Below are 13475 nucleotides of genomic sequence, written 5' to 3' on the forward strand. Positions count from 1 at the left end.
GTAAATAAAGTCTTTAAACAAACAGACATGCAAAGGCAAATTTTAAAGCAAAACTGTAATGTATTTTTGAGAGAAAAAAAAGAGAGATACAGACATTGTCAAATGACAAACAGCTGAACTAAAATGATATGCAAGATAAAGCATCCATGAAGAGGAGATGTTGGACATGGGATCTGAAAACAAAGGGCGGGAGGTTAGCAGGAGGAAAGGAGGGGAAATGAGGGCAGAGCACATTGAGAACTTCCCAAGCACAGGAAAGAGATGAGTGAAGACCCCAAGGTTCTGAATCACGTGATCAAAGATATACTACGTCTATTACTAATGATAGCATCCATTAGTTACCATGAAGTCTACCTTGTTTCTTCCAAAGATGGGAGCCATTATAGTTAAGCAGGTGACACACTGAACTGGAATTTATTAAACCTGGACTTAACCCCTAATTCTCCTTTGCAATTTGGTGTGGGAGTCAGGGCAAACCACAGGCTTATGTGCCTGCCTTTTCAAATGTTCAAAGTACTATTAAATTCACGTGTCTACTGTAATCTCATAGTGTAATTTCAAGTCACTATGAATGGGAAGCTATCAGAGACCAGTATCAGAGATTGATAACAACTGTGTTTTACCCTAATTAGTTTTTAATTGAAAGTTTCATCACACATTTTTAATTTAAATTTCTTTTTACCTTGAAGTAGCAAATAATGAAGACAATTTAAAGATCTATGGATTCTTTTTATGACGGTGTTTTTCCTAATTTTTATTTTATGGAGTGCATAGATAGTCCACTGGTACAAGTAGTCAGCAGTAGAACTCAGCACAGGTCCATGGAAAAACACCTCTGCTTATGCACTAGTGATTACAATAGTAATGGTCTGAGAAACATGATGGAACTTCGAGTTAATGTTGACTTTTGTTTTGAAGGTTTTTTCTAAAGTTCTTAGAAACTAAGGAAATCTGTGGATTCTGGTGGAAAACAAGGTGGCAAGGTAGTTTTAGGTGGAAATCACAGTGTGCTTGGTTTAGAGTAAATGTAATTACCCTGAGAGTACAGATGTCCAAGACAATAGGATTGCTACTGTATATTAGGACGTTAAAAGTACTTGAGTGCAGATGTTATATATACATTTCTGATGAAGTAACCAGGTATGTTTTTATATTTTTTGGTCTACTTTCAGTTAAACTGTACCTACATGAGAAAACAAAATAAACAAATGGGGCATATTTCAAAAGTTATGTTCAAAGAAAACCAAATATGCTACATTGCTTAAACAACCTTCAAGAACCTCCATTCTGGTTAGTTTGAGTAAGCCCCGCTGGTGACCCATGAGTAATGTCAAGTTAGTGGAGCGAGCCATTGTATGGCTTATTTTTCTTTTAAATGTATTCTCAAGCTGACCAAATGAACCTTGGGAAAAAAGCTTGGAAGTAGTTGAAAACAAGTTGGCTCTGTTAATAGAAAGAAATTAGCATTATGATTTTTTTCTTTTCTTCTATTTTTTCATTTTCTACATTTTCCTCTCTAAACAATTATTAAATTGAAAATCATCTACTCTCAATTATATCTTTGATTGTGAAAGTCAAAGAATGCACCTTTAGGGTTCCCTGGAGAAAGAAAGCACATAGTGTATTTCAAATGCCTGATTTATCTAAGTAAAGAAACTGCTGCTCAGGGTCACACTATCTCAAGCATGATACCATTTACACCCTGGATCTTTCAGTGGACAGTTGCTCTGTGCATTGATTCATCCAAGTCCCTCTTCCAATTAGATTCTACTGTCACCCTCTGCCTACCCTAGTGTGAAAGCAAAATAACAAATACATAAATAATGTTTCAGACATTATCACATTTCCTCGGGATCTGGTAGCATATCTGTCTCCAAGTAAGAACCATAGCCTTTCACATTTGTTAGTAGCAGAATTACTTACGTACACAGTGGTAACCAACAGTCTAGTGTTTCAGAGATATACGAAAGTTTCACTTCAATTTAAGGTAGCTTGAATGTCTAAAGTTAGTTACTATTTGACTTACTTAAATGTATGTGCTGTATTAATTATAATTCATAACACATATAAGAAGTTTATAAAAGTGCTTTAAGTATAATTGTGTTAACTAATGTTCTATGAGTCTTGGACTGTGAGAATGAACCACCAACACAATATTTGAATGTGGATATTTTTTGGCTCCAAGCAAGAAAAGACATATTAGAGCAGAGATCCAAATATGAACAGCATAATCAGTGAGTTAACATTAGGTACGTTCATTTGCCAATAGTTGATTAAATTTTAATGTGTTTGTTGTAAGTGGAAAATATTGTTATGTGAATATTAATAAAAAACATTCATATTCCTTCTAGTTTAAGGACTTTGCAGTTGCTAGAGGTAGACAACATGATGTGTAGCTATGGAAACCTGCTATTTCCATTATTGGAATTTTCTCATAAGGAACAAAAATTGATTAAACTTATTTTCTGGAAAGTTTCTCAAAAGTGTGCAGAGAAATCAAATATTTCCCTTATCAAGTTGTCTTTTCCATGAATGAGTAAATGGGTTTAAAATTAGTAAGATACTGGGAGATGAAAGTAAGGCAGGTACACCAAGTTGGGAATAGTATACAGTTGTGTGAAGACATATTTTTACATGAATTGTGCTTGGTATAAACTGTGTTTATCTAAGTTTTGGTATATTGTCCGAATAGAGTCTACTACCTTACACTATAAAAAGTTGGAATTAAAACTGAGTATCAGGGAGTGCAGGATGATGACAAATCAGGTACTAATAACAGTGAGTCAAAATAGGAGGATTTGTTTTGATGGGAAATATAATCCTAACTGGACCTAAAAAATGTGGTCCATGGTACACAAGTTCCTCTCATCAGCATCTGCAAAACTACCCCAATAGCCGTACAGAATTCCATACTCCTCATTTTTAAAATCCTCATTTTATAATATAGAATTTCATACATGAAAACTGCACCTACAACACTACCACTTATTCCACATCCTCCAGACTCCTCCTGTGTTGCAACCTAAATTAACAATCGTTTCCTTAATTATTAGATAGATAGATAGATAGATAGATAGATAGATAGATAGATAGATAGATAGATAGATAGACACATACATGTATAAATGGTCTCTTGAGCCTGTTTCCATAACTCTTGCACAAGATTGACAAAGTGACAATACCAATTCCAGCTGATGTGCCAATGTGAACAAATGAAATTCTACATGGCCACCCACCTAGATGAAGAGCCAGTGGCTCCTGTAACAGGAAGAGTGAGTTTCCAGATTATTTTTAAAATATTCATGGTCTTCATCTATACACCTAACAGCCTTGGTTTTGGCTTTGCCCAGAAGTAATTTTAATAATGACAATGTATCCAAAAGTAGTAAAGATTCATAAACTAATGCACATATGTGTTTCTGGTGCATGGATGCATGCATGCATCTGTGTGTGAATGCATGCACGTGCATATATATACATATTTGTGTGTGTGTGAGTGTGTGTGTGTGTGTGTGTGTGTGTGTGTATGTGTGTGTGTCTTTCAGCCTATTTGGAATAGGAAAATATCCCAAACTAATTACAAAGCAATTTTCAAGCTTGCTAGATCCTGTCATACTCAAGAGCAGAAAGTAAACACTTTGATAAAGGTTCCTGGTGAGTCCAGGCCTTGGGACTCCGTGCATGGAAGAGTACTCGATACACCTTCACAGCTAACTGTGGCTGTATTTACTTGACTCTGAACTATGTACATGTTGGTGTAGACAGCAGTACAAGAACACTGAGGAGACTGTACACATTCAAAACTGTAAGCTGCTCACATTTTCTAATCCACTGCACAAAAGGAAAGGGTGTGTGCTGCTACAGCACTGGGGCCCGAGCTTTTCTTCTCACTAACTGCTGTCTCCCATTTTGTTGTATTAAACAAGAAACTAAGAAGTGTAATCACTGCTCCATTTCCTTATGTCAACTAATGGATGGGACACTTCCTTAAAAATTATTGAGTAATACACATCCTGTAATAATTTTAAAATGAGTTATTTAGCTTTTTAATATTTAGCCTTTAATTTGAAACCCTAAAATAATTTTACATTTAAATTAATTTCTTTAACTGACAATGCCTAGTTAATTATAGTAAAAACTATGCACTTATAGTATATATGTTGGTTTGAAATACACACACACACACACTGAGAATTAGCTAAAGGTGTTAACATTCGAAAGCATTTTTGGAGTAGTGAAACGATGTGATCCATGGGTTGTTGTCATTAATACATCAGGAATATTTTTATTGGGGCACATACACTGTTTGAAGTTTTCTCCCTGTCCTCTTTTAATCTTTGACTCACAACTGACTAGGGACTTGAAAAGGCATAAAGGACACACTGATGGAAGCAGAAGCCTGCAGGCTGCTGGGGCCTAGCAAGCACTTGGTGCTTTGAATATTCTGTGCTTGAACTACCTTCATGTGGGTCCAGAAAGGTAAACAAAAACCTCAGGGCATCAAATTGTTCCCTAGTCAAAATTAATATAACCTCCACATTGTACCCTGCAGATCAGTATTATTCGACAGCTTTGCAATAATATGGGGAATGTATTTTTGTACTGATCTAATGGAAAGGACAAAGGAGTTGTCCTGGATTATTGCATCAGTGGTTTCTCAGAAAGGAGAGAGAGAGAGAGAGAGAGAGAGAGAGAGAGAGAGAGAGAGAGAGAGAGAGAGAGAGAGAGAGAGAGAGAGAGAAAAATTTCTGCCCCTGCTTCTTAGTGTTCTGCTAAAATCAGGACAGCAAGGTGAAACGAATAGTCATCCAGGGAAAACAACATCTATGCTGTCCTTCTCACTAACATCACAAGAGAGGAAAAATCATGTCCACACGTTGTCAACTAAAAGGACACCAGAAAATTTACCTAATATTCCTTTTATGTTTTCTCTGACCTTTCTAGAATTCACTTCTAATCTTGCTTTAGCAATCATGTCTAAAATTCTCCTTTGTGTGTTTTAAATTTAATGTGTAAACATCTGAGGTGCAGATAATGGAAATCATTTAAAAAGGGTGTCAAATACCATATTCCACATGATAGTACCATAGCCAGGATTCCATAGACTCTCAGATGGAACCTCCCAATGCGATAGAAAAGGCCCAACTTAAATGCAATAGAGAGGTTGGATCTTTCCCAGAGTTGTAGAACATGGATGGCCAGAAGCTTGTATTGTTCCTTTCTATCTGGGGAAACCATTTTCCCAGGTTGCACATGGGATTAGTCTCATGACACATGAGAATTAATGTTTACTTTTCAATTTGACAGAGACACAGTAACTAGTGATTGGTATAATCTCTAAAGCAATCCTAGAAAGAGAATTTTCAAACACTGGAAACACACTTAAATAAGTTGGCAGGAGATAAAATAAGTCCATTCTGCTCTCCTCAGAAGGAATGAAAACATTGGCACTGCTGGGCGAGCTAATATATCAGGAGCCCTGAGTCACTGATTTCCTTGAACTCTGGAATATTTTCACTGGGCGTATAAACAATATAAATGAAATAGCAGCTGCACATATGAGCCAACAAACATCAATAATTTAATTATTTTCCTCTGTAGCAGATAAAGAGAAATAACTTACAGAGCCAGGGGGAACATTAAAATACACTTTTCTCTCCTGCCTAATAAATCTAAAGAAAATGCCTAACCTCTGCCAGACTAATATTCCTAGAAAAACTGTCCAAAGCTGAAGTATGTTTAACACACCTTCAAATTTCATGGTCTGATCATGTGTAAATATTCCTCTATAGTCCCATAATTCTCCAGAGAAGGATGGGAAGAAATACTTCTCTTTAGTCTGTAAAAATTGGAAGTTTAATGCAAGTTAAGGGCCTGTCATGGAGAACACTCTAGGCGGCTTCTTCTACTTAACTATCTGGGTGCAGATACAAAAAAATAAAAAATAAAAATAAAAATAAATGCAGTGCAGGCTCTGCTCTGGGGGAGGGGTGTATCTTAAGAACATTGCAAATTCCATAAGTACCAGTGGAGAGAAAAAGAAAAATATGAAAATGAATTTGAGAAGCCTAATAACATCTGCCATCTTTGGTAAAGTGTCTTTCCTCTTGTCATTTTGCATAATTTGCATCCAAGGGTAAAATAATGTTCCTATTTATTAGTCTGTTCCAGATTTCTTAAATCTACAACTAGTTTTGTGTCTGATCTTACCAATCTTTCACAAAATATTACATCAGTTTTATCCACATGAATTAGTTATGTAATGGCAATAATTAAAAAAGAGGTCATGAATTTGAGGGAAAATGGGGTGGACAAGAGGTGTTGGAGAGGGAAGATGGTGGGGGTGAAAATACTATGAATACATTACCCACGTAGGAAGCTGTCAGTATTTAAAAATAGTTCTACATTAAGGAAAAAAGAAAGACTCACAATTACACTAAAATTCAGTAGTCTTCAAATCCAACATATGTTCACAGAAAATCAGAGTGAAATGTATTTTTAAATAATGCATACTGGCTCAGAAATAAGTGAATCAAGTTAAAGGGACAGTTTGGGGGATAAAAGGAACTATCATTAGTGACATATAGGATGACTGCCTTTGAATTTTCCCTGTCATCCCAGGGAAAGCTCACTCACTCATGTGTAATTTTAATTTTGAAGACTAATTTCAAGGAAATATATTTTGTGATCCCAACATGCCATTATTACTGATTTCATTTAATATAAAGAAAATTACTAAGTAAAAAGGCATGAGCTTTGACTACAATGGTTGGGACACATTAAGTGTGGACCCTTGTATGTGCAAACTAATTCATGAGCTAAAAAACAAGCAACAGAATATCACAACAAAGAAATAAATTGAGTTGTATTTTAAATATTTGTGCATACACATATATATGGACACACACATATGTGTGTGCATGAGCATATGGGTTAGTGTGTGTGTGTGTGTGTGTGTGTGTGTGTGTGTGTGTGTGTGTGACTATAATATCAAAGAAAAAGAGAGTGAAGGTCATAGAAGAGTCAGGGAAGAAGCAGGAAATGTAGGGAGTGACACTTAGCCTGATCTCTGTGTAACACATAGACAGGAAGGGCTTCTATTCTAACTTGGAAAAATGAGTGAACTCAGAAATGTTGTCAAATGCAAGGCCATACTTGGAACATGAGGCATGTGACCCAGAGGAAGAGCCACCACATTAGCAATGCACATGACAATCTCTTTGTTTCCTTGATGCAAAACATGTACTGAAATATGATGATACGGTGCTAAAATGTAAAACATAAACATAGATTAGCAACACTATGAACAGATGTTTCATGTGTTTTTAGATTTAGAGTAAATGACTGTTTTCTTAAATACGGAATGGATAGAGTTATACCCAGTCTGAATTATGTTAAATGGAATAAAAGATAGTTTTCTTTCTAGTCTTAGAATGTCAGAAATCAATCTGTTATCTCTCTGTAATACACATATTTCAGAACACAACACACACACACACACAATCTGAAATAAAGTACTAGGGAAAAACCCTTGTTATTCTTAATGGAAAGGAGAATAAAAGAATAAAAATGTATTGCCTAAGCAATAGTGATTTTAAACATAGGTTCATGATTTCTACAGGAAGGGAACTATTTCTAGAATAATTACTTCTGGGAGATTTCTCAGGGATTAAATCTGAACTTTTTTGTTGTGATCTATATTCTTTTACTTTTTCAGAGCCCTCAGGGCAAAAGTGTGCATTTCACATCAAAGACAAAGAAAACATTTTTCCTTATCATTGATTCCCATTCTCAGATAGCATCTTAAAACAAATATATACAGTAGTCCATTAAAATATTTTTAAGTAAAATTATGTTGGAATGATAATGGGATATACTCCAAACAGATCTGGGGCATTCCCAGTGAAGCCCTTGACTGAAGAAAAACACTACTGTATGAAAATGTATGGCTTAAAACATCAATCCCACAGTTTCCAGGTGCAACTTCACGGGACCTTATGTTTTAAACTCCACATAGGATGCAGTCAAGAAAAGGTTCTGAGCTCAACTCATCTGAAAAAATACTGGATAAGGACACATGTCTAGTCAACTTACATCACTGATGATAGAAACTCTTTCCAGCTGTTGGCAGAGGCTTCCTTCAGTCACTTGCTATACATGTTGTTCCATAGCACAGTTCACACAAGCTTGCTTCTTGTTTTGTTTTGTTTTGTTTTGTTTTGTTTTGTTTTGTTTTGTTTTGCTTTGCTTTGCTTTGCTTTGCTTTGTTCTGTTTTAATTCTTTGACTTGAAGAATAAGCTTCTAGACATGGTCTTGCTTAATGGAAGTTTCAGCCATTCATAAGCTAACGCAACAGGTTCTACTTAGATGTATGATCACCCTATATCTGACTAGGAACTGCAGAATTGAAAATGTCAATTAGAAAATATTATTCTTTCCATGGTCACTGATGTTCTTCACTTAGTATGATTTACTTTTAACATAAATGACATGAAAGGTCAAATCGAATTCACCTCAGCAATCTAAAATTAGTTAAACAAAGCTTTTTATTTTGAAATGTTTTCTATTATTAGAAAAAATCAGTCCTTACAAATTTTACATATTAAACAATAATAAAAAATATAAAGAAATGAGGACAACATAATTATGAAAAACATTTTTGTTCATTAGGTTTTTTTCCCCTCTGAGGTTGTACAAGTTCAATTCTTTATGCACTTCTCATGTTTGCCAGGCCTTTCCGATCTAAGGAACCTTAAACAATGCATGTGAATCACCTTAGCTGACGAAAATGATAGATCATAGCCTTCAAACACAGGCGTTAAAGATCAGCACACTCCTATGTCTACTGGAGCATCTGTCCTATGGCCTGAGGACTTGTTCCCTGCCCTTGAGATGGTCCTCGAACTTGCCCTGGATCCTGGAGTTGAACTCAGCTGTCATCAGATAGCATCTTCACAGCCACAGGCAAGATGCACCTGCACAAAAGAAATCCTTCTTGTTATAAACATGCATTGTCTGCTTTATAGAAAAGTTTACTTCCTTAAGCAATGTGTTTAATAAAGAGGAACAGAAGCAACTCCATTCACTTTAGAAGTAGATCACAAAGGTTTTCAGTTATTCACACTGAGAGAATCATTCCTGTCTTCTAAACACAGTTATTTAATGTGATCAGTGTGTGTGTGTGTGTGTGTATGTGTGTGAATATGATCATGTGTAAGGGTACACGTGTGAGGGAGATACACCTGTGTGTGTGTGTGTGTGTGTGTGTGTGTGTGTGTGTGTGTGTAGGCAAAAGACTTGTGATTTTTTGGGCACCAGCCATGATGGTTTAGTTTGGTTTGGTTCAGAATCCCTTACAGGCCTGCTACTCACATAGTAGGCTAGGCTGGCTGGCCAGAAATCTCCAGGCAGCTTCCTGTCCTTGCTTCCTGAGATTACAAATTCTCTTGGATTTATTTTTGTTTGTTTGTTTTGTTTTAGACATGGGTTCTAGAGCTCAAACAAGAGCCTTCATGCTTGCAATGCAAGAACTTTACAACAGAGATATGTTACCAATTCTGCTGTGTCATTTTTAAAGAGTTCCTTTCTAACTTCTCAAAATGAGATTTTCTAGAACCAGTTAATCAGATGATAGATTTGAAAACATCTAACACAGCCCTGGCATAAAATGAGTCTAAATGCATCTGTTATATTCGTGGCATAAAGTATTACCAGTATATTGGTAAATTCTTCTGAAATGCCCACTAAAACATACTGAAGTAAATGTAAGAGCAAAGCAGAAGGATATTACTATAAATACTCCACCTCTTATCTGAGTTTTAAATCCCAGAAATTGAAATTTTAATGTGTAATTAGAAAGGAGCCTGACTTATTAGTAGAGGTGATAAGACTTTATGGATTTTTTTAAGGCTCAATAATAATAATTTCTACAGAGATTGATGCTATTCCCAAACTATTAAACTACTTAATACAAGTTCTGTAAGTTAATAATTTAGGAAAGAATGGAATGTACTTTTTTAGTAACTAGAAATAAGAAAAGGGCCCCAAAACGAATGTTGTCAAGCTTAGAAAGAATTGGCTTGTGTTCTGACAAGAGTTAATGCAAATTGTAGAAGCTTACCACCCTTCAAACCCACACACCCACACAACTAGGTTTGCTGTTTCCTGTTAGCTATAAGCTGTCTCCATTTCTGAACCATGAATGTACTAGCTGTAGGGTGTAAAAGGACTTTTTTTTCTGGATTATATATTCTGCTCTTGAGATAGAAAAAAGAAAAGCAAATGTGAATCCACATGATGGTTCTTAACATATAGGAAGAAGGTATACATTCTTCATACTTACAGTGACCAGAGCCAGTCATGTAACCAACCCTGACATGGAAGGGAAAGAGTACCAGGAACAATATCTATGGATTTCCTAGAGAAGGAACAAATAATTGGAAGCAATCATGGATGCACTATGCTACAACCATAAAATAACATGCAGGTGAGAAGACAGAGTACACTAGATGTCTCTATACAGGAGAAATTGATAATGACAGATATTTAATGTAACTGACCCAAATCTAAAGAATCTCTATCCATTCCATATACAGTTACCAAACCCAGATACTATTGTGGATGTCAAAAAGTGCTTGCTGACAGGAGCCTGATATAGCTGTCTCTTGAGGGGCTCTGCCAGTGCCTGACAAATACAGAGGTGGATGCTTGCGGCCAACTATTGGACTAAGCACATGGTCCCCAATAGAGGAGCTAGAGAAAGGACCCAAGGAGCTGAAGGAGCTTGCAGCCTCATAGGAGGAACAACAATATGAACCAACCAGTACCCCCCAGAGCTCCCAGGGACTAAACCACCAACTGAAGAGTACACATGGAGAGATCCAAGACTCCAGCCTCATATGTAGCAGAGGATGGCCTTGTCAGACATCAGTGGAAGGAAAGACCTTGGTCCTGTAAAAGTTTGATGCCCAGTGTAGGGGAATGGCAGGACAGGGAAGCAGGAATGCATAGGTTGGTGAGCACGAGGAGCAGGGATGGGATAGGAGGTTTTTGGAGATAAAGAAAATATATAATAATAATAATAATAATAATAATAATAATAATAATAATAATAATAAAAAGAATCTCTACCTAGAAACCTTGATAGATTTTTTAATTGGGTATTTATTTCATTTACATTTCCAAAGCTATCCCAAAAGTCCCCCACCCACTCCCCCACCCACCCACTCCCACTTCTTGGCACTGTCGTTCCCTTGTACAATAGGCATATAAAGTTTGCACTACTAATGGGCCTCTCTTTCCACTGATGGCCGACTAGGCCATCTTCTGATTCATATGCAGCTAGAGACACGAGTTCCAGGGGGGTACTGGTTAGTTCATAATGTTGTTCCACCTATAGGGTTGCAGATCCCTTTAGCTCCTTGGGTACTTTCTCTAGCTCCTCCATTGGGAGTCCTGTGGTCCATCCAATAGCTGACTGTGAGCATCCACTTCTGTGTTTTGTAGGATGGTTCTAAGGGATGCAGGTAACTAAGTTTACTGCAAGCAGTAAAGTCACATCTGGTGCTAATACAATTCAGACTTTGACTAATTTGTACAGGTCTGGCCACCAATTTTCATTAGTGAAGCTTTATCATGTTATGTCACATACCAAAAGAAAAAGAAAAGAAAAATACATTGTTCAGCATTCATAATAACAAAAAGAAATCCATAGAAATAGAAAAAAGAGAGAGGGAGGGATGAGATAAAAATCACTGTGAGTGGGGGACTAGGAGGGGCAGCGATTGGGATATAAAGTGAATGAATGAATGAATGAATGAATGAATGAATGAATGAATGAATGGGAAAAGTGTAAAAAAGAAAGGATATGCCAATACTGAGATGGAGCAATTAAAAGCAATTTTTAAAAACTTGCAAAGCACCTGCACAAGCCCCATCTAGCTATGGTTCCCATAGATTTTCTTTTTTTATTCTGGTGAGCCTGTTTGGTTATCTCACTTGTCCTTTTTCTATCACAGTTCTCAGTACCATTTCTTTTTCTCTTTACTTAGTCCTTTGATTATTATGTGATATGGGAAGTTTCTTTTCCAATCATTTGTATTTAGTGTCCTTTATGTCTCTTACACCTTAATAAGCATCTTTCTTTAGATACGGGAATTTTTCTTCAATGAATTTGTTGAAAATATGTTGTGTCACTGACCTGCTTTTTTTCTCTTTCTTGTCTGTTATTATTTGTAGTTTTTCTTTTTTCTTTTATAGATCCCCATATTCCTTCATGTTCCATTTCTGGGTTGCGACTTTTCTAATTTCCTATTTTCTCTATCTTGGTGATCCCTATCTTTTACCGGGTCTTTGTGACATGATATGCTCATTTTACACATGATCCAATCTGTCAGTGATATTTTGCTCTGAGTTCTTTGATTTCCTCAGTCTTTCATTAGGGGTTTTATTTCATGTTGGCTTTCCTTAGAGTTTATTTTTATTTCTTTATTAAATTTCATTTTAATATCTTAAATTATTTTGATAATTTCACTCAACTGTGCTTTCATGGTCCTCATCAGGCATTGTTCATATCTTCTCTGAGTTTTTTTTTAATACATTTATAATGCTGTTGTGAAATCATTGTCTTCTGCACTGGCTAAGTAGCTTTTCTCAAAGATCAATATGTGGAGGATGTCAGTTTCTAAAAGAGACATTTTGCCTCAGCTATTTGTGTTGTCTCTATTTGGGGGTTGAGCCTAGTCATCTGAAATCATGTCTTTGGTAGGGTTTCTTGGTATTGGGTAATTGTCTGGATCATGTGTTGGGTATTATTCTAACCTATTACAATTTACCTCAGCTAATTGGTATTCAATCTTGGGGTTGAAAGTTCTTGTCAGACTCCACACAAGATGTAGATGCTTAGTAGGGTTATAGCTAGGGTGACCTGCAGGTATTGGTGGTGATGGGAGGATCTGGCAACATACCAGCTGTTATGGAAAGATCCATCTGGGTTTGAATGCCCGCTAAATATAATTTTTTCATTGAAAATATATTCTTCTCTCATACAATACATCTCAAAGACAGTTTCCCCCTCCCTCATCTCCACTTACTCCACACATACCTCTCTCCTCCCAAATCCTCCACCAAGCCCTCTCCAGAAAAGAGCAGGTCTCCAAGAGACAACAGCCATACAAGACAAAACAAGGTACAATAAGACAAGGCAAACGCCCTTATATTAAAGCTTCAAAGGCAACCCAATAGGAGAAAAAGACTCTCAAGAGCAGGCAAAAAAAAGGCATAGATACACTTGCTCCTGCTGTTCGGAGCATACAAGAACACCAAGCTAATACCTGTAACCTAGCCAGGCAGTGGTGGCGCATGCCTTTAATCCCAAAACTTGGGAGGCAGAGGCAGGTGGATTTCTGAGTTCGAGGCCAGCCTGGTCTACAGAGTGAGTTCCAGGACAGCCAGGGCTACACAGAGAAACCCTGTC

The 13475-nt window shown here is 36.7% G+C and overlaps 1 long non-coding RNA gene across 1 annotated transcript in view; it reads right to left on the reverse strand.

The window, feature by feature from the left end:
* Nucleotides 1-8716: 8716 nt before the first annotated feature.
* Nucleotides 8717-13475, reverse strand: part of LOC115029703 — a 13005-nt gene continuing 8246 nt past the window's right edge. The window contains exons 5-6 of the long non-coding RNA XR_003835249.1: nt 10344-10418; nt 8717-8976 (exon numbers count right to left, since the gene is read on the reverse strand). This is a non-coding gene — a long non-coding RNA (uncharacterized LOC115029703). The remainder of the gene's footprint in view (nt 8977-10343; nt 10419-13475) is intronic.

The sequence above is a fragment of the Mus caroli genome, chromosome 17 (genome assembly GCF_900094665.2).
Source record: "Mus caroli chromosome 17, CAROLI_EIJ_v1.1, whole genome shotgun sequence".
Lineage (NCBI taxonomy): Eukaryota > Metazoa > Chordata > Mammalia > Rodentia > Muridae > Mus > Mus caroli.